At 39.8% G+C, this 22091-nt stretch overlaps 1 protein-coding gene and 1 pseudogene across 13 annotated transcripts in view; one reads left to right on the top strand and one right to left on the bottom strand.

Annotated features, from left to right (window-relative positions):
• LOC110345474 (uncharacterized) overlaps nucleotides 1-22091 on the bottom strand; it is a 793246-nt gene that overhangs the window by 701691 nt on the left and 69464 nt on the right. The gene's annotated exons all lie outside the window — the stretch shown is intronic.
• LOC101702620 (L-lactate dehydrogenase A chain pseudogene) lies at nucleotides 9793-10833 on the top strand (annotated as a pseudogene).

Below are 22091 nucleotides of genomic sequence, written 5' to 3'. Positions count from 1 at the left end.
CCTGGTACCAAAAAAGAAAAAAGAAAAAAATCCCCTTGATCAAGGAAGGCCATGGTGAGAATCAACTTATACAGATAGGACCACCTAATACAAAATCTCCTGATGTGAAGTAAAAGATCAGGATAGGAGAGAAATTATGGTCAAGATGGGGGACCAGAGCTATGGTCTGGCTTCCAAAAAATTTAATTTCCATAATCTCATTACTATTTGCAGAAATTTGAGAGAAGATTGATACCTCTAGAGGACTGCTGTAGAAAATGGCTGAAAGATTGGTTTAATTAAGACTCTAGGTATTTAAGCGAAGTACCAGGTCAGCACATTTATGGAAGAATTTCCCTTTTTAAAATCCTTCAAACAATCTTCAAAAGGAGAATTTAATTTGTATCACCATCTCCTGAGCAACACCAGAGCAGAATAGGCTCTTGGGGAGTTCCCACACCTGAGAAATGTATGAGGTTCTTGGCCAATGTGATCAATTGGCAGAGTTTCTAGAACTCTGCCCTAAATTTCTCCTAGAAGTGTCTTTAGGTAGGTAGAAAGCCCTCACTAAAGTCTGAGACTACAGAAGCACTGGATGTCTTCCTCAGTGGTTCAATGCTGATAAAAAGGAGAAATTGTGGAATACTGTACAGTGACATTCAAACATCCTCAACCTAGTCCTAGGCTTGGTTACCTAAAGTTCCTTCATGGACAGGTAATATAGCTCAAAGACAGAATGTTTACCTAATATGTGCAAGGCCCTGGGTCCTGTCCCCAGTACTAACCAAAGGGAAAAAAAAAGAAAGAAACAGTTTTTCAGAGCCCACTTTAGGATGTTCCTCAGTTAGAAAACAGTTGCACTAATAAAAGGGGTGGGGAAGGAGCCCATGGGCACAGCATAGTCATGAACTCCCAACTGAGGCCACCAGTCCTTGAAACAAAAAGCAGTGTTTGCAAGAGCAGAATGGGTATTTGAGAAACTGAGAGTCTTCAGGGAGAACACATCCATCACCCGGGACCAGGATAAAGACAGGGAGAGTCTAGAAAGTGGCAGAGGAAGAGAAGGGTTGAGGCCTGGTGATCCTGCCTGGAAGGTGCTCAAAGTTAAAACTGTTGGTGACCATCACCCTCATCTCGGGGTTCTACACTGTTCCTGCAGATTAGAAACATTGTCAATAACAGCAACAAATCCACAGGTAAAATATTTCTTCATTTTCTCATACTTGTTAGTAAGAATATTCTTTCTATCCTAAAAGATGGCACCAATTGAGTCTGTTTCTGAGTTCCTGATATATTTTATTTAGTCAATTGCAAAACACAGCTAAAAGAAAAGAACTTGACCAAAAAAGAAAAAAATGACAATAGACATTAAATTCAGGTAAACAGTTTTTCTTTCTCTTCACTCAAGAAAGGTAATATTATTGATTCAACCCACCAAGAGAACATTAAGCACATCATCCATTCCACAAAACTCTCATTTTTTCTTTTCAAAATGAACTTTTAAATCTCAATTTTCTTGAAAATATACTGAGACGTGACATTCTAAGCAATCACTGAAAAGTGTAAAAGCAAGTATAATAGCTATAATTAACTCTGTTTGTACACCAGACACGCTTACGTTTCACTATAAACACGCTACAGGAAAATCTCTGAAAGAGAACCAATTATACTGAGAGGTTTATCTATATGGCATTTGTCAAAAGAAAAACTATGCTGCTGTTCCTATTTGAAAAATTATTTCCTGAAATAATGCAAGATCATACACCTACCAAGGGGGGCGGAGAACAGTTGTCCTGAGCTAAAATGAGAAAGCCCTTTGAACTGTAGGCCTCTGTCCCCAAAGCCTGCCCTATGATGAAAACATACAAAAGGAAGAGGAATCACACCCTCTTGAATTCTGACACTAGCACTGGTCACTGACAGAATTTTAGGAAACCGAAATCTCACTTACACATGAGCTCTGCTATAGAAAAAGTCCATTTTTCTTCTAACCTTATAGTTGAACATGAAATTATCATTTGAAACTAAAGTCTGTTGTGTCCTTATAATTCTTACTTAGAATGTGTTACATTCATTTTATTCTTCTGCAACTTGTCACGTAATTGTTAATCTTAGCTTTGGAGGAAAGAAAAAAATTTTCAGCGTGACTGTTTCCTTTTGTGTTCATTTTGCCCATAAGGCTCCTGATTACAAATACAGCCTGCAATCTAATTTAGCAGAAGAGTTGCCATACATTTTCCAATGCTAGTTACAACTTCCATGATCTAGTCCAACTAATTCATTTTGGAAAATCAGTCCTCTTGATCAAGATGTTTCTGAAAAGACATCCATGTACGAATTCCTAGACAATTACCTGGCAATAGGCACAGAGCTGATATTCTTTGGTACAGCCCAATAGCAGTTTGTAGCCAACATCTGTTCTCATAGGTTATGACTTCTTTTCTGATTGGTCAGGGCCTAAGCCATCTCAGTTGTAAAATATTTTTAACACCCAGAAGATTAGTCAAAAGAAGTTATTACCAAGTTTGCCTATCAAGTCTTTCAAAAATAAAACATACCCACCAGATAACTCGGGTTAACTTCATGGAACTTCCTTCATAGTCTCACAATATAATTCCACTACACAAGAAATAAACAGTAGTTTCTCCACATACCTCTCTAGCTACTATTAAACCCTCATCACAAAACTCAGGGCAAGACTTACCTACATACACAATCCTTCTACCTCCCCTTCTTCCTTGCCAGTCCCATTCCTTACCACCCTGCCTCCTCTGCCACTAGCTTCCTATTACTCCCCCAGACAGTGAGTGCTCTTGAGGGACTCCCATGAGCTCCAGATCACCTCACCAGTGTGTCTTCTCTGTCTTTACCTCTTTTGTTCTGTTAACCTCTTCCTCCTCTTGAAACCCTCCTCTCATGTCTTCTTTGATATTTTCTACTGCTGTTTCTCATATCTTTTTCAACCAAATAACCTTCTCCTTTCTCCATGAACTTCTTTTTTTTGTTTTGTTTTGTTAAATTCTTTCATTGGCACATTGTAGGTATACAACACAATTACATTTCTCATTAGGAATTCTACCTTTGCATAATGCACCTTGGTTCTTATTTTTCCCCATTCCTAGCCCTCCCTTCACCCCCTCCACCCTTCGATATTTACAAAGACTTTATTTCCATTTTTCCATTTCTCAGCATTTTTCCTTTCCCTTCTTTTCATTCCCCTGCCCCTCCCACTACCCCTACCGCTTTGGACCTTTTCTATTTTGCATTATCAATTATTCATTCTAATCATTGGTACATTTTAGGTATACAATATAATGACATTCATCATTGGAAATTTGCACCTTTACATAGTCTCTCTTGGTTCTTATTTTTCACCCTTGCCCAGCTCTCAATTCAATAACTCCATTCCTCCCTATTTACAAAGATTTTGTTCCTATTTCTCCATTTTCTCATATTAATCACATTCCCTTCTATCCTTTCCCCTAGCCCTACTACTTCCTTCCCCTTTGCCCCTTTTCTTCCTATTTCACATTACCTATTATACATTTAGTACTTATTTACACTTTCAGTTTCCCACACCAGAGAAACTATTTGGTATTTACACATGTGTGTCCTATTTATTTCACTTAAGAGTATCGCCTCAATGTGCATCCACTTAGCTATGAATGTCTCTAATTTCTCATTTTTTATAGCTGAGTAGTACTCCATTTTATTTTAAAAAGCCACATTTTCTTTATCCAGTCTCCAGTTGTTGGGCAATTGGGCTGTTTCCAAGTTTTAGCTATCACAAACTGTGCTGCTATGAACATGGGCACACATATATCACTGTGGTATGATTCTTTTAATTCTTTGGGGAAGATCCCCAGCAGTGGAAAAGCGGGGTCAAATGGGACTTCCAGTCCTAGTTCTTTGAGGTATCTCCATACTAATTTCCACAGTGGTTGCACCAGTCGACACTCCCACCAGCAGTGGAGCAGGGTTCCTCTTTCCCCACAGCCCCACCAGCATTTGTTATTGGTTGATTTCATGATAGCAGCCATTCTTTCTGGAGTGAGGTGGAATCTCAGCATTGTTTTCATTTGCATCTCTCGAATGACCAGTGATGTTGAACATTTTTTCATGTATTTATTTGCTGTTTCTATTTCTTTGTCTGAGAAATGTCTGTTCATTTCAGATGCCCATTTTTGGATTGGGTCTTCAAATTTGGGAGGTCTAATCTTTTTAAGTTCTTTATAGATTCAAGGTAGTAGACCTTTGTCTGAGGAAAAGCAGGTTAAGATTTTTTCCCACATTGTAGGTTGTCTCTTCACACTGCTGGTGGTTTCTCTTGCTGTGCAGAAGCCTTTTAATAAGAATAGATCCCACTTGTTGATTGTTTGTGCTAGTTCACGGGTGACTGAGGTTTTGTTCATAAAATCTTTTCCTACACTGATGTCTTCAAGAGTTCTACCTAACCTCTGTTCCAACTGGTTCAGAGTTTCTATTTTAATATTTAGATCTTGAATCCATTTTGATTTTAGTTTAGTGCATGGTGAGAGATACAGGTCTAGTTTTAATCTTTGGCAAGTTGAAGCCCAATTTTTCCAGCACCATTTATTAAAGAGGCTATCTTTCCTCCAGTAAGGGTGTTTTGCTCCTTTATCGAAGATGAGATGGCTGAGTGTGTCTGGCGTTGTTTCTGCATCTTCTAATCTGTTCCACTGGTCCTCAGGTCTGTTTCTTTGCCAGTACCATGCTGTTTTTATCACAGTAGGTTTGTAGTATAGTTGCAGGTTGGGGATTGTGATACCCCCTGCCATGTCTCTGTTACCTAGAATTGCTTTTGCTATTCTGGCTCTCTTCTTGTTCCAAATGAAGTTTTGGATTGTTTTCTCAAGGTGTATGAAGTATGCTGCTGGGCTCTCAATTGGAATTGCATTAAATCTATATAGCAGTTTTGGAAGTATGGCCATTTTCACTATATTAATCCTTCCTACCCAGGAGCAGGGAATGTCTGTCTATTTTCTGATATCATCTTCAATCTCTCTTTTCAGAGTGCCATAGTTTTCGGAGAAGAGGTCTTTGATTTCTTTTGTTAGTTCGATTCCTGGGTATTTCAGTTTTTTGGATGCTATTGTGAAAGGAATTATTTGCCCTATTTCTCTCTCAGTGAGTCTGTCATTGGTGTAGAGGAAAGCTACTGATTTTTGTGTGTTGATCTTGTAACCAGCTACTTGACTGAATTTGGTTATTAAGTCTAGAAGACTTTTGGTGGAGCTCCTGGGGTCTTCTATATAGAGTATCCTGTCATCTGCAAATAATGACAATTTGACTTCTTCATTTCCTATCTTTATTCCTTTTATTTCTTTCTCTTGTCTAATTGCCATGGCTAATATTTCCAGAACTATATTGAACAAGAGTGGTGATAGTGGACAAGCTTGTCTTGTTCCTGATTTTAGTATGAAGGATTTCAGTTTTTGACCATTTAGTATGATATTAGCTGTTGGTTTTTCATAGATGGCTTTTATGAGTTTGAGGTAGAGAACATCTATTCCAATTTTTTGTAGAGTTTTTACCATAAATGCATGTTGGATTTTGTCAAATGCTTTTTCTGTGTCGATGGAGATAATCATATGGTTTTTGTCCTTGGCTCTCTTGATATAGTGTATTACATTGATTGACTTGCGTATATTGAACCATCCCTGAATCCCTGGGATGAATCCCACTTGATCAGGGTGTATGATCTTCTTGATGATCTTCTGCATTCTATTTGCCATTATCTTATTAAGGATTTTTGCATCTATGTTCATTAGTGAGATTGGCCTATAGTTTTCCTTTTCAGTTGGGTCATCCTCTGCTTTGGGGATCAAGGTGATGCTTGCTTCCAGGAATGAATTTGGGAGTATTGCTGCCCTTCCAATTTCATTGAAGAGTTTCAACAGTAGTGGCAGCAGTTCCTCTCTAAATGTCTTGTAGAATTCAGCAGTGAAGCCATCAGGGCCCGGGCTTTTCTTAGTTGATAAGTTTTTAATTACATTTTCCATTTCATTGGTTCATATTGGGTTGTTCAGAATTTTTAGGTCTTCTTCGTTCAACTTTGGTAATTCATATGTATCTAGAAATCTGTCCATTTCTTCTGTGTTGTCCATCTTATTGGCGTATAGGTTGTGGAAGTAGGTATTGATGATCCTCCGTATTTCTGCTGGGTCTGTTGTAATTTCACCCTTTTCATTCCTAATTGCATGGATTTGGGCCTTTTCTTCCCTTTTTCTGACTAGGTTGGCTAAAGGTTTGTCAATTTTGTTGATTCTTTCAAAGAACCAACTCTTGGCTTCATTGATTTTTTGTATCGTTCTCTTAGTCTCCATTGCATTGATTTCTCCTCTGATCTTTACAATTTCCTCCCTTGTATGAGCTTTGGGGTTGTCCTGGTCCTCTTTTTCTAGAAGCTTGAGGTGCAGCATGAGGTTGTTTAGTTGGGCTCGTTCTGTTTTCCTAATATGCATATTCACTGCTATGAATTTCCCTTGTAAGACTGCTTTCATTGTGTCTCATAGATTCCAATATGTTGTATTGTCATTGTCATTTAATTGAAGGAACTGTCTGATTTCTTCTTTAATTTCCTCTGTGACCCATTGGTTATTCAGAAGTGTGTTGTTCAATTTCCACGTGTTTATGAAATTTTTGGAGTTTGTTTTCCTATGGATCTCCAATTTCATCGCACTATGGTCTGATAATATACAGAGGATAACTTCAATTCCTTTGTACTTACTTAAACATGTTCTATGTGTGAGTATGTGGTCTATTTTTGAGAATGACCCATGTGCAGCTGAGAAGAATGTGTATTCTGATTTTGTGGGGTGGAAGACTCTGTAAACATCTGTTAAGTTCATTTATTCAAGAGTTCAATTGAGTTCTAGTATTTCATTACTTATTTTTAGTCTAGTTGATCTATCTATTTGTGACAGTGGGGTGTTGAGGTCCCCCACTACAACTGTATTAGTGCATATATGACTTTTCATGTCCATTAGTATTTGTTTTATATAGTTGGGTGCACTAGTGTTTGGGGCATAGATGTTTATGATTGTCACCTCTTCCTCTTGAATTCTTCCCTTTACAAGGATGTAGTGTCCTTCTTCATCTCTCTTAATCAGTGTTGGTTCGAAATCTACTTGATCTGCCAAGAGGATAGCTACTCCTGGGGTTTTTTGGGTTCCTGTCGCATGGAGTATTGTTTTCCACCCTTTAACTTTCAGTCTATGAGTTTTCTTTTGAATTAAGTGTGTTTCTTGTAGCAGCATATTGTTGGATTTTGCTTCTTGACCCATTCTGCCAGTCTATTTCTTTTAATTGGTGAATTGGGACCATTAACATTGATGGTTATAACTGAAATGTATTGACTTGTCATTGCCATGACTTTTTCTTTTTGTTGGGTTTTCCCCCTTTACATTTAATTTCTTGTCATGCCAGATGGGTTCATTCTGCTTTGCTTCCTGGGGTTGTGATCCTCAATGTCTGTTCATAGGATATTGTAGAAAATTCTTTGGAGTGCTGGTTTGGTATTCACAAAGTTCCTAAGGTGTTCTTTGTCATGAAAGTATCTTATTTCTCCATCCATTCTGAAAGATAGTTTTGCAGGCTACATCAATCTAGGTTGGAGGCTGTTTTCTTTTAGGGCTTGGAATATGTCACTCTAAGCTCTTCTTGCCTTGATGGTTTGTGTTGAGAAGTCTGCTGTGATTCTGATGGGCTTTCCTTTGTATGTGACTTGCTTCTTTTCTCTAACTGCTTGTAGAACTTTGTTCTTCTGTTGTGTTTCTGGAATCTTAACAATTATATGCTTAAGTGTAGATTTTTTTTTGAACGAGGCTATTTGGAGTCTTATATGCCTCACTTATCTGTATGTCAAGTTCTTTTCCCCTGCTTGGGAAGTTTTCTGTCATTACTTCTGTGAAGAGATGTTTTTATGTCATCTGCACTCTCTCCTCTTTCTTCATTGAGCCCAATCAGTCTTATGTTATTCTTCTTTGCATCATCTAGCAGCTGCTGGATTGATTTCTCATGTTCCCTTATAATTTTGAAGCAATTTTTCTTTTCCTGGTCACTTATTGGAATCTTATCTTCTATATCTCAAATTCTGTCCTCACATTGGCTCATTCTGCTGTGCAGACTTTCAGTGGAGTTTTTCATCTCCTGGAAATCTATTTGCATCTGTTTTATGGATTCCATTTGTTTCCTATGTTGGGATTCCATCATGTTCCTGAGCTCCTCTCTAGATTTATTAATCATGTCTTGCACTAGGAGCACAATTTCTCCTGTTATCTGAGAAATTATTTCTCATTTCATTTTTTTCCAGATCCCCTTTTGTTGACAGTTCAGTGGGTCCGGATGGTTGAGTGTCAGAGTGTTCCATCTCATTTCCCTTTGGGGTTGCTGTAGGTGATCTGGAAGTCTGGTTTTGAGACTTATTTATGTGTTTTCTCATTTCAACTGGGGGCACGGGGGGTGCTGTTGGGGCCCATCTGGATCATCTCCTCTGAGAGGTGGGACAGGGGCCGGGAGCAGTGGGAGGGATGGAGGCCCAGAAGGCCCTTCCTCTGTGCTGGGAGTGGTGGGACAGAAGGTGGCCCAAAAGCCCTTTCCTCTGGGCAGAGAGCAGCGGGAGGGATGGTTGCCGGGAAGCCCCTTCCTCTGGACCAGGAGCAGTGGGACAGCAGCTCAGAAGCCCCTACCTCTGGGATGGGAGTGGTGGGATGGATGGCAGCCTGGAAGCCCCTTCCTCTGGGCTAGGAGTGGCAGGATGGATGGCAGCCCAAAGCCCTTTCCTCTGGGCTGGGAGCAGCAGGAGGGATGGTGGCTGGGATGCCCCTTCCTCCGGACCAGTAGCAGTGGGACAGCATCTCAGAAGCCCCTACCTCTGGGCTGGGAATGGCAGGATGGATGGCGGCCGGGAAGCTCCTTCCTTCTCCATGAACTTCTAAAATACTGATATCTCACAAATCTGATCATATCCATTCTGAATTTATATCAAATGTGCAAAACTTTTCCTTTAAATCTGGTACCAGATCTATATTTCCTGTTTCAGCAAATGACTCCACCAACCAACCAATCATCCAAACCAGAAAACTGTAATTATTCCTGACTCTGTATACATCCTAACAACTCATAAATCCAAGGTATCACAGATAGCATGTATCAGAGGTCTGGAAATGAAATTTTGTTCCAGGAAAAATTTTCTATTTCACATGTTACAAAAAACTACATCAATGATGGTCTGGGGATTTAGCTCAGTGGTTCTGCTGCCTGCTTTGCAAGTGCAAGGTCCTGAGTTCGATCACTGGTATCAAAAAAAAAAAAAGAAAGAAAGAAACTACATCAATGAATGCCATACTCATTAAAGGATTAGATTATTTTTTTGGCTACAATGTATTTGAGAAGATACATTATATTTTTATAATCTTGAAGCAGATGTAAAACTACTAAGCCATAAAGGAAAAGACTGACAGATTCGACAACATAAACTTCTTTTGTTGTTGTTGTTGTTGTTTGTGTTTTTATTTGTTGTTTGTTTGTTTGTTTGTTTTGAGATGGGATCTCACCACGTAGCCTAGACTGACCTTGATCTCACTATGTAGCCCAGGCTGGCCTTAAACTTGCAATCCTGCTGCCTCAGCCTCCTGAGTCCTGGATTACATGTGTGGACCACTATGCCAAGCAACATCAAATTCTTTACAAGATAAGATATGATAAAAGAAAAAATGGGTGCTCGAGCCACTGCCACCAAGTCTGGACCTTGCAGCCCCAATGCCCACCCAACGTGCACTCCCGGTTCCTTTTGGTTCAAAGTCCAAGATGGCCAGCTTCAAGGATTAGTTGATCATGAGTCTCCTTAAGGAAGAGCAGGTCCCCCAGAATAAGATTACAGCTGTTGGGGTTAGTGCTGTGGGCATGGCCTGTGCCATCAGTATCTTAATAAAGGACTTGGCAGGTGAACTTGCTCTTGTTGATGTCATAGAAGACAAACTGAAGGGAGAGATGATGGATCTCCAACACGGCAGCCTTTTCCTTAGAACACTAAAGACTGTCTCTGGCAAAGACTATAATATAACTGCAAACTCCAAGCCGGTTATTATCACAGTGGGAGCACGTCAGCAAGAGGGCGAAAGCCATCTTAATTTGGTCTAGTGTAATGTGAACATCTTTTCTTTTTTGTGTGTGAGCATCTTTAAGTTCATCATTCCTAATGTTGTAAAGTACAGCCCAAACTGCAAGTTGCTTGTTGTTTCCAATCCAGTGGATATCTTGACCTATGTGGTTTGGAAGCTAAGTGGATTTCCCAAAAACCGTGTGATTGGCAGTGGCTGCAATCTGGATTCAGCCCAGTTCCAGTACCTGATGGGGGAAAGGCTAGGAGTTCATCCACTGAGCTTCCATGGATGGGTCCTCAGGGAGCATGGAGACTCTAGTTTGCCTGTGTGGAGTGGAGTGAATATTGCTGGCATCTTTCTGAAGAATCTGCACCCCAAGTTAGGAATTGATGGGGATAAGGAGCATTGGAAAGAGGTTCACAAACAGGTGGCTGACAGTGCTTATGAAGTGATAAAACTCAAAGGCTATATATCCTGGGCCACTGGACTGTCTGTGGGAGATTTGGCAGAAAGTATAATGAAGAATCTTAGGAGAGTGCATTCAATTTCTACCGTGATTAAGGATCTCTACGGAATAAAGGATGACATCTTCCTTAGTGTTCCTTGTGTCTTGGGACAAAATAGTATCTCAGATATTGTGAAGGTGACCCTGACTTCTAAGGAAGAGGCCCATCTGAAGAAGAATGCAGATACCATGTGGGCAATACAGAAGGAGCTGCAGTTTTAAAGTCTTACCGTGTCACACTACTTTCCTGTCTGGACTACAAAAGGATTTAGTTGGAGGTTGTGCATGTGGTCCTTTTTATCTGTTCTGTGGTTGAAGCAATAATAAGATGGCCTGGGAAAAACATCAGTTTCCCAAAGTTAGAAATAGAAATGGTTCACAAAACCCCACAATTCTATCCTGATGCTGGATGGCACTTGTGTAGTCCTAACCTGGTCAGTATAAAGTGGCCCCACCGTCTCTGAGACACCACAGCCAATATCACACAGGCTCCAGTTGCCCTTCAAACCAGATGTATGTTGCTGTGTTATATAACTTCACCAACCAAGCCTAGTCTTTATTCCCAGTTGGTCACAGCCTGGGATTCAGTATATAAATCCAATACTGCATGTCTTATGCATAACTGTTTTCAAGGATTTTATTTTGTGAGATATATATATATATATCAGTAGTGTGCATTGCCATATAATGTAAAAAGGAAAGATCTACCTGTGAACAATGTAACCAAGTGTCAAACCAACTACAACATCAAATAAACCTTGAACAGTGAAAAAAAAAGAAAAGAAAAAAATGACAAAAATCAAAGTATATGCAACATGTAAAACACATAAAATCCAAGTAATTTAGATCCAGAAAATACATAGAGTAAATCTAAGTCAACAAAACAAAACACAACAAGAAAACTGCACAAGAATAGATATTTCACAGAAGAACAAATGCAAATGGTCAACTAGTACAAGAAAATATACTCAACATTTATTAATCAAGAAAATATAAGTTAAAACAATTAACTCATTCTTAATTCCCAAAATTGGCTAAAATTAAGAAATTTTATACTATCCAGAGTTGTTAAGTATATGAGAAAAACAGATACCCTCACACACTGATGTTAGAAGTGAAAATGAGTATTTGTTTAAATGGCAATTGGGCAGCATGTGTCAATACTGTAAATGTTCATACAGTTCTATGGAGAAAGCCCATGAATAATCTGCTATTCTAGAGAAATGCTTACACCGGTGCACAAAGAAGCATTAGCAAGGATACTCATTCAACTATTGTTTGTAGGAGAGAAAGCTAAATGTCTACCTAAAGGAGACAAATACTGCAAGTTTAAAAGAATGCAGCTGATCTATTTGCCCTTGGATACATTGCTAAATATGACAATGTGTGAACTATCATCTCATTTGTCTTCTTTAAAAGTCATATGCAGAAGACACCAAATCAGCCCGCTGCAGACAGGCAGGTCTGCCTATGCCCTACTGAGGTCCTGAGTCACACAGAACATGCCAAATCACCCCACTGCAGACAGGCAGCAACCTGGTTCCACACTACAAAGATGCAGAGGACACCAGGCTACTAAACAAAGGTACTGAGTCCCGCTACTCCGAGCCCAGAGGTGGGGGCTTCTGAGCCGCCATCCCACTGCTCCTGGCCCACAGGAAGGGGCTTCCCAGTCACCATGCCTCCCACTGCTCCCAGCACAGAGGAAAGGGCTTTTGGGCCACCTTCTGTCCCACTGCTCCCGGCCCAGAGGTAGGGCCTTCTGAGCCCCCGTTCCACTGCTCCTGGTCCAGACGAAGGGGCTACCTGGCCACCATCCCTCCCGCTGCTCCCAGCCCACAGGAAAGGGCTTTTGGATCACCATCCCTACCACTGCTCCCAGCCCCTGTCCCACCTCTCCCAGATCAGAAGAGGTAATCCGTGCAGGCACTAACAGCCCCCCGCCTCAGTCGAAATCAGAAAACACATAAGTAAGTCTCAAAACCAGACTTCCAGATCACTTACAGCAACCCAAAAGGGAAATGAGATGGAACACTCTGATGCTCAACCACCTGGACTCACTGAACTGGCAACAAAAGGGGATCTGGAAAAAAATGAAATGAGAAATAATTTCTCAGATAACAGGAGAAATTGTGCTCCTAGTGCAAGACATGATTAATAAATCTAGAGAGGAGCTCAGGAACATGATGGAATCTCAACATAGGAAACAAATGGAATCCATAAAACAGATGCAAGTAGATTTCCAGGACATGAAAAATTCCACTGAAAGTTGAAACAGCAGAATGAGCCAATGTGAGGACAGAATTTCACATATAGAAGATAAGATTGCAGTTAGTGACCAGGAAAAGAAAATTTGCTTCAAAATTATAAGGGAACACGAGAAATCAATCCAGCAGCTGCTAGAAGATGCAAAGAAGAATAACATAAGACAGATTGGGCTCAATGAAGAACCAGGAGAGAGTGCAGATGATGTAAAAAATCTCTTCACAGAAATAATGGCAGAAAACATCCCAAGCACGGGAAAAGAGCTTGGCATACAGATAAGTGAGGCATATAGGACTCCAAATAGCCTTGATCAAAAAAAAATCTACACATAGGCATATAATTGTTAAGATTCTAGAAACAAAACAGAAGAACAAAGTTCTACAAGCAGTTAGAGAAAAGAAACAAATCACATACAAAGGAAAGCCCGTCAGAATCACAGCAGACTTCTCAACACAAACCATCAAGGCAAGAAGAGCTTGGAGTGACATATTCCAAGCCCTAAAAGGAAACAGCCTCCAACCCAGATTGATGTACCCTGCAAAACTATCTTTCAAAATGGATGGAGAAATAAGATACTTTCATGACAAAGAGCACCTTAGGAACTTTGTGAATACCAAACCAGCACTCCAAAGAATTTTATACAATATCCTATGAACAGACATTGAGGATCACAACCCCAGGAAGCAAAGCAGAATGAACCCATCTGGCATGACAAGAAATTAAATGTAAAGGGGGAAAACCCAACAAAAAGAAAAAGTCATGGCAATGACAAGTCAATATGTCTCAGTTATAACCATCAATGTTCATGGTCTCAATTCATGAATCAAAAGAAATAGACTGGCAGAATGGGTCAAGAAGCAAAATCCAACAATATGTTGCATACAAGAAACACACTTAATTCAAAAGAAAACTCATAGACTGAAAGTTAAAGGGTGGAAAACAATACTCCATGCGACAGGAACCCAAAAAACCCCAGGAGTAGCTATCCTCTTGGCAGATCAAGTAGATTTCAAACCAACACTGATGAAGAGAGACGAAGAAGGACACTACATCCTTGTAAAGGGAAGAATCCAAGAGGAAGAGATGACAATCATAAATATCTATTCACCAAACACTAGTACACCCAACTATATAAAACAAATACTAACGGACATGAAAAGTCATATATGCACTAATACAATTGGAGTGGGGGACTTCAACACCCCACTGTCACAAATAGATAGATCAACTAGACTAAAAATAAGCAATGAAATACTAGAACTCAATCGAACTCTTGAACAAATGAACTTAACTGATGTTTACAGAGTCTTCCACCCCACAAAATCAGAATACACATTCTTCTCAGCTGCACATGGGTAATTCTCAAAAATAGACCACACACTCACACATAGAACATGTTTAAGTAAGTACAAAGGAATTGAAGTTATCCCTTGTATATTATCAGACCATAGTGCGATGAAATTGGAGATCCATAGGAAAACAAACAAAAAATTTCATAAACACGTGGAAATTGAACAACACACTTCTGAATAACCAATGGGTCACAGAGGAAATTAAAGAAGAGATCAGACAGTTCCTTCAATTAAATGACAATGACAATACAACATATCGGAATCTATGGGACACAAGGAAAGCAGTCTTACAAGGGAAATTCATAGCAGTGAATATGCATATTAGGAAAACAGAACGAGCCCAATTAAACAACCTCATGCTGCACCTCAAGCTTCTAGAAAAAGAAGACCAGGACAACCCCAAAGATCATACAATGGAGGAAATTGTAAAGATCAGAGGAGAAATCAATGCAATGGAGACTAAGAGAACGATACAAAAAATCAATGAAGCCAAGAGTTGGTTCTTTGAAAGAATCAACAAAATTGACAAACCTTTAGCCAACCTAGTCAGAAAAAGGGAAGAAAAGGCCCAAATCCATGCAATTAGGAATGAAAAGGGTGAAATTACAACAGACCCAGCAGAAATACGGAGGATCATCAATACCTACTTCCACAACCTATACGCCAATAAGATGGACAACACAGAAGAAATGGACAGATTCCTAGATACATATGAATTACCAAAGTTGAACGAAGAAGACCTAAAAATTCTGAACAACCCAATATGAACCAATGAAATGGAAAATGTAATTAAAAACTTATCAACTAAGAAAAGACTGGGCCCTGATGGCTTCACTGCTGAATTCTACAAGACATTTAGAGAGGAACTGCTGCCACTACTGTTGAAACTCTTCAATGAAATTGGAAGGGCAGCAATACTCCCAAATTCATTCCTGGAAGCAAGCATCACCTTGATCCCCAAAGCAGAGAAACACCCAACCGAAAAAGAGAACTATAGGCCAATCTCACTAATGAACATAGATGCAAAAATCCTTAATACGATAATGGTAAATAGAATGCAGAAGATCATCAAGAAGATCATACACCCTGATCAAGTGGGATTCATCCCAGGGATGCAGGGATGGTTCGATATACACAAATCAATCAATGTAATACACTATATCAAGAGAGCCAAGGACAAAAACCATATGATTATCTCCATAGACACAGAAAAAGCATTTGACAAAATCCAACATGCATTTATGCATTTATGCATTTATGACAAAAACTCTACAAAAAATTGGAATAGATGGTCTCTACCTCAAACTGATAGAAGCCATCTACGAAAAACCAACAGCCAATATCATACTAAGTGGTCAAAAACTGAAATCCTTCACACTAAAATCAAGAACAAGACAAGCTTGTCCACTATCACCACTCTTGTTCAATATAGTTCTGGAAATATTAGCCATGGCAATTAGACAAGAGAAAGAAATAAAAGGAATAAAGATAGGAAATGAAGAAGTCAAATTGTCATTATTTGCAGATGACAGGATACTCTATATAGAAGACCCCAGGAGCTCCACCAAAAGTCTTCTAGACTTAATAACCAAATTCAGTCAAGTAGCTGGTTACAAGGTCAACACACAAAAATTAATAGCTTTCCTCTACACCAATGACAGACTCACTGAGAGAGAAATAGGGCAAATAATTCCTTTCACAATAACATCCAAAAAACTGAAATACCTAGGAATCATCCTAACGAAAGAAATCAAAGACTTCTTCTCTGAAAACTATGGCACTCTGAAAAGAGAGATTGAAGATGATATCAGAAAATGGACAGACATCCCCTGCTCCTGGGTAGGAAGGATTAATATAGTGAAAATGGCCATACTTCCAAAACTGCTATATAGATTTAATGCAATTCCAATTGAGAGCCCAGCAGCATACTTCATACACCTTGAGAAAACAATCCAAAACTTCATTTGGAACAAGAAGAGAGCCAGAATAGCAAAAGCAATTCTAGGTAACAGAGACATGGCAGGGGGTATCACAATCCCCAACCTGCAACTATACTACAAACCTACTGTGATAAAAACAGCATGGTACTGGCAAAGAAACAGACCTGAGGACCAGTGGAACAGATTAGAAGATGCACAAACAACGCCAGACACACTCAGCCATCTCATCTTCAATAAAGGAGCCAAACACTCTCACTGGAGGAAAGATAGCCTCTTTAATAAATGGTTCTGGAAAAATTGGGCTTCAACTTGCCAAAGATTAAAACTAGACCTGTATCTCTCACCATGCACTAAACTAAAATCAAAATGGATTCAAGATCTAAATATTAAAATAGAAACTCTGAACCAGTTGGAACAGAGGTTAGGTAGAACTCTTGAAGACATCAGTGTAGGAAAAGATTTTATGAACAAAACCTCAGTCACCCGTGAACTAGCACAAACAATCAACAAGTGGAATCTATTCTTATTAAAAGGCTTCTGCACAGCAAGAGAAACCACCAGCAGTGTGAAGAGACAACCCACCATGTGGGAAAAAATCTTAACCTGCTTTTCCTCAGACAAAGGTCTACTATCTCGAATCTATAAAGAACTTAAAAAGATCAGACCTTCCAAATTTAAAGACCCAATCCAAAAATGGGCATCTGAAATGAACAGACATTTCTCAGACAAAGAAGTAGAAATAGCAAATAAATACATGAAAAAATGTTCAACATCACTGGTCATTCGAGAGATGCAAATGAAAACAATGCTGAGATTCCACCTCACTCCAGAAAGAATGGCTGCTATCATGAAATCAACCAATAACAAATGCTGGTGGGGCTGTGGGGAAAGAGGAACCCTGCTCCACTGCTGGTGGGAGTGTAGACTGGTGCAACCACTGTGGAAATCAATATGGAGATACCTCAAAGAACTAGGACTGGAAGTCCCATTTGATGCCGCTTTTCCACTGCTGGGGATCTTCCCCAAAGAATTAAAAGAGTCATACCACAGTGATATATGTGTGCCCATGTTCATAGCAGCACAGTTTGTAATAGCTAAATTGGAAACAGTCCAAGTGCCCATCAACTGGAGACTGGATAAAGAAAATGTGGTTTTTTATTAAATGGAGTACTACTCAGCCATAAAAAATGAGAAATTAGAGACATTTATAGCTAAGTGGATGCACATTGAGGCGATACTCCTAAGTGAAGTAAATAGGACACACATGAATAAATACCAAACAGTTTCTCTGGTGTGAGAAACTGAAAGTGTAAATAAAGACTAAATGTATAATAGGTAATGTGAAATAGGAAGAAAAGGGGCAAAGGGGAAGGAAATGAGAGGGCTAGGGGAAAGGATAGAAGGGAATGGGATTAATATGAGAAAATGGAGAAATAGGAACAAAATCTTTGTAAATAGGGAGGAATGGAGGGGTTGAAGGGAGGGCTGGGCAAGGGTGAAAAATAAGAACCAAGAGAGACTATGTAAAGGTGCAAATTTCCAATGATGAATGTCATTATATTGTATACCTAAAATGTACCAATGATTAGAATGAATAATTGATAATGCAAAATAGGAAGAAAAAGGTCCAAAGGTGTAGGGGTAATGGGAGGGGCAGGGGAAAGGAAAGAAGGGAAAGGAAAAATGCTGAGAAATGGAAAAATGGAAATAAAGTCTTTGTAAATAGGGAAGGGTGGAGGGGGTGAAGGGAGGGCTAGGAATGGGGGGAAGAAAAGGTGCAAGAAAGAATGTGGTATGCATCTATTCATAGGAGAAGGGATATATAATTATACTTGCTATAATTATACACACACACAGACTGGGTATTTGTAGATGCACAGAACTTGTCCAGAAGGATATACCAAAAAAAGAGCTGACCAAAGAGACATGGGAGATTCAAGAATAACAATGTGTAGGAGTTTTTTTATTCTGTTCCCTATTGTATTCTTAAAATGTATACTACATATATATATTACCTTTTCAAAAATTAACAAATTTAATGGGTTCCTCAAAGAGGACCCCATGACGCTGTTAACTGTATTACATCTATAGTAATGAGCAGCATACTGTTGATAACAGTTTTGTTATAGGTTTTGCTGTGATCTATTATATAAAAATTATAGACAAAGGAAATTAAATTTAGTTGAATTTGACTGAAAAAAATAATTCTATTCCTATCTCACCCTGTTCTACCCAACAGAAAAATCTGAAGTTTTCAAAACCCACATAATCCATTGCTTGTTTAGTCATTGGCACAGCTGTGTGACATGGTGGAGAAAATGAGAAATGTTTCCAATTCTTCTTTTGAAACATTTTCCTCAGGTGCCAAGAGAAAAGGAAGCTTAGTCCTCCCAAGGACCCCATTTCCCTGGGAAAACTGGGATTCCTTAGACAGGAAGTAAGGACAAGGAATAGGTCTCTCCCACACAGTGCCTTCTTTGCTTCTCTTCCACACACTGTATATTTATGCAATCCCATATTCATGCAGAGATGGCTACAAATTTTTTGACACTCTTCTCCTTGGGAGGATAGGTCTGTTTCTATTATTTTTTATTCTGGGATGCCCTAGGATTGCCCTAGGATTCTGTGACCAATGCAATATGACAGAATTTGTGCTATGCCACATCTGAGCCTAAGTCTTCAGGAGAACTAGTGGAATCCTGAATGAGATGCTATGTAAAACCCAACTGTCTTTTAGAGACAACATGTGGAGATGCCCTAAGATTTTACAGAGAGGAAAAAGGGCCCAGAGCCTGTCAATGGTTCCTGTCAAGACACCAGCCATGTGAGTGAAGCCATCTTGAACCCTTCAGCCCAACCAAATCACTAAGCAACTCTGGTCATTGCCATGTGAAGCAGAATCATCCAGCCAAGCACTGCTCAAATTTCTGACCCACATACATGAGATATAATTAAACTAACATTGTTTCAAAATAATAACTTTGGGGTAGAATGCAATACATATCAAATATTAAACATTGATATTCTCAAAACTTTTGTACTCAAAAGTCAGTCTTTCCTAAATTACCATACAGAGTGATAGAACTATTTCCTGGCAGGCAGTATGGCAACTGGGAGAAGGGGCCAGGTCACCTTAAGATACAGAAAGATTTCTCCAGCACCTCCTTCCCACAACACTAGCAATGAGTCTACCTGACGAGGCTGAGACCAGGCTGGACTCCCCTGCCTCCAGGACTCCAGAGATATTAGGGTTGGCTAGCCCAAACAGCATCACCATCCCTGAGGTATCCTTTGGCCAGCCCCAATCACTCACTACTCCACCATGTCTGTCCATTAAACCTATGTCCACTGACGCCATGCTGACTACATCTGGGGGTCGTATGTGGTTATTCTTGGACGTAGATTAAGAACAAGACCCTCTACTCCAGCACTTGCCCTCTTGGACTGGGCTGAGAGCAGAGCCAAGTCTTGGAGAGAGAGATTCTGGATTAACTTCTCTCAGCCCACAGCGACTGGCAGCTGCTACCCACTCCTGCCCATGTGCCTGTTCTCACCCACCCACAGGGTTGCCAAGGCCTGAGGGAGATGGCACTGGCAGAAATCATAATTAGGGATTTCATCATATACTTTAGCTTCCTGAGAACAAATTCTTTCTTACAATATGCAAATCTATCGTTTGATTTTTCAGACATCCAACTAACCTTTAGACATCGGGTTAGAAATCCATTAGATACAAAAGTAAACCACTACCTCTTCTGAATTACAGACATGACCTTGACATTCAGGAAAGGTCATTTCCAGGGTTGAAGCAAGAAGATGCAAGAATCACATGATAAAAGAGGACACTGAGTTCAGTAAGCATAGGTCAGCAAGGTCCAGGTTATGCCAAGGCTAGTGTGGGCAGAGTGCTACAAGGGCAGGAAGAGGGGAGCCACCAAGGGATTCTTCACCCCTCCTGGAGCCCTGGCTTTAAGAGAGTGAATTCCTACTCAAGTTCACAGAAGATCTGTCAACATTGTCCATACAGACATCAAAGATTAGTTGACCACCTAGATATTACAATAGATCAGGCATTCTGGACATTACTGAGAGGAGACAAGTGGGTTTAAACAAAAGCTTTTTACTCAAAGGTGAAAGGAAGAAATCGTGGGACTTTCCTAAATTTTTTTCCAATCTCTCACTTCAAATATTTAAGGAAAGACTATTTGTATAGTATTCTTAGGTCAGGTCAACAGAACCAGGGCCAGGCAAGGGTGAAAAGAGGGAGGACGAAAGGGCAGAGCCACCAGATTACCTGTCTGGCGGCTCAGACTGGTCCGATTTCACTAAGAATCACACAGATCTCTTCATTCCTTCTGCTTTGTTCACCTGACCTTTTTCAATTTCTTTTTCCTTTCTCCATTACCCTAAGGGAGTAATCTAGTCTCTCTGGCTTTCTTTGCATGTGAAATGTAACCATTCCTTTTTCTTCTTTCAGATAAAAGCAGGCTCAGGGAGGGGAAGAAAAAAGTCCTGGCTTCTTCAAATTAGCTCTGAAATAAAAGTCACTGCCAGATGTTATATAAAAGGTGACGTAATCCTAAAGTACTTCATTACATATGCAGCTCAGCTCTTCAGCCCAGGAGGAGTTTATTACATTTTGTCGATTCCATTTTCTATACCCACATCATTTTTACATAATTTTTCCTGCCTGACACACATCTTCACATTTTCACAGCAACCCATCAAGATAGCATTACTGCAGCACAGGGAACCAGGTTAGCAGTTTACAAATAATGGTGCTAATAAGTCAGATTTGTCCCTAAGATACAAATCAGGGGTAAATGGTCTGTCCATGCGTGTGAGAAGCACATCTATTTTAGAATAATGGGAGAGAAAGCAGAACACCATTTCGACTGACCCTGTGTTCTTTCAGAACATGCACCAAATCTATTCTACAAGTAGGAAAATGGGGAAATGCCAATCCAAACTTATTCTTGCAATTCTCTTCATTTTCCTAATAAATTCGTGGCTCAAAGTGAAATAGCCATGGCAAATACATTAAGATCTAACTCACTGCCTTTTGGGATTGGCACAAGACTTAGAAGAAAACACGCCATTTGTACCAATGAAATATCTAGCTACTGAGATGCTTTAAATGCAAACACTGCGAGACACTTCCTCCCACGCGCCAGGTGCCACGCATCCTTCCCTTCCTTCCTGAGCACTCAGAGCCCCACTGCTCTCTGATGGTGAAAGGCGGCATTGCAGGCTGGACCCTTCTGGAGATGGATTAAGGAATGATTGAGAGGCATCTGCTATCTGCCTTAAATTCAGTGTAAGGAGCCAAGTACTCTCAGCACTTAGTTACCGGTCTCAAGTGAACTTACCTGATTGAGAATCCCAGCAGTATAAGAAAGTGCCTGTGACTTCCAATCCAAGGAAGCATGCACCCCCAAAATTTCATCTTTAGAACCTCCTTCAATGTTAAAGGATGGGCCTTGGTAAAATGAACCTTATGTTTTTAAACAGTAGTTAGAAACTTAGAAAAAAGGACATTTTTATTCTTCTATATGAGCAGGATTTGAATATGAGACAAGGGGAGATGGGAAGACTTCACAGAGGAACTTTGACTCAACTTCCCCCATTGCCCAGGAAACAGTTATTAGCAATTAACCCTCGAAAGAAATTTCATTCTTTTGCCTAGTGTCAGCACATTGCTTATTTCTACAAGCAGTTCATTCACAGGTTCAAATATTCTCCTTTTTAAATTAATTTTTCCTAATCTCAGAGTTATCTGTGTACACAGTGTAAATAGTTTTACAAATCCTGTTTCAAAATGTGGTCCAAGCCTGTCCTCCCTTCTGCTTCCTGCTCCCAGGAGGCTACTTCAGCTCTCTTAGCTGAATCATTTATTACTCGCCTTTTTATCTCTGAATAGTGT

Source organism: Heterocephalus glaber, unplaced genomic scaffold, assembly GCF_053883595.1.
Source record: "Heterocephalus glaber isolate CG9 unplaced genomic scaffold, H.glaber_assembly_v1.0 deba00001543, whole genome shotgun sequence".
Taxonomy (NCBI): Eukaryota; Metazoa; Chordata; class Mammalia; order Rodentia; family Bathyergidae; genus Heterocephalus; species Heterocephalus glaber.
The sequence above is the reverse complement of the archived record's forward strand: the minus strand, read 5'-3'. Positions and strand labels throughout refer to the sequence as shown.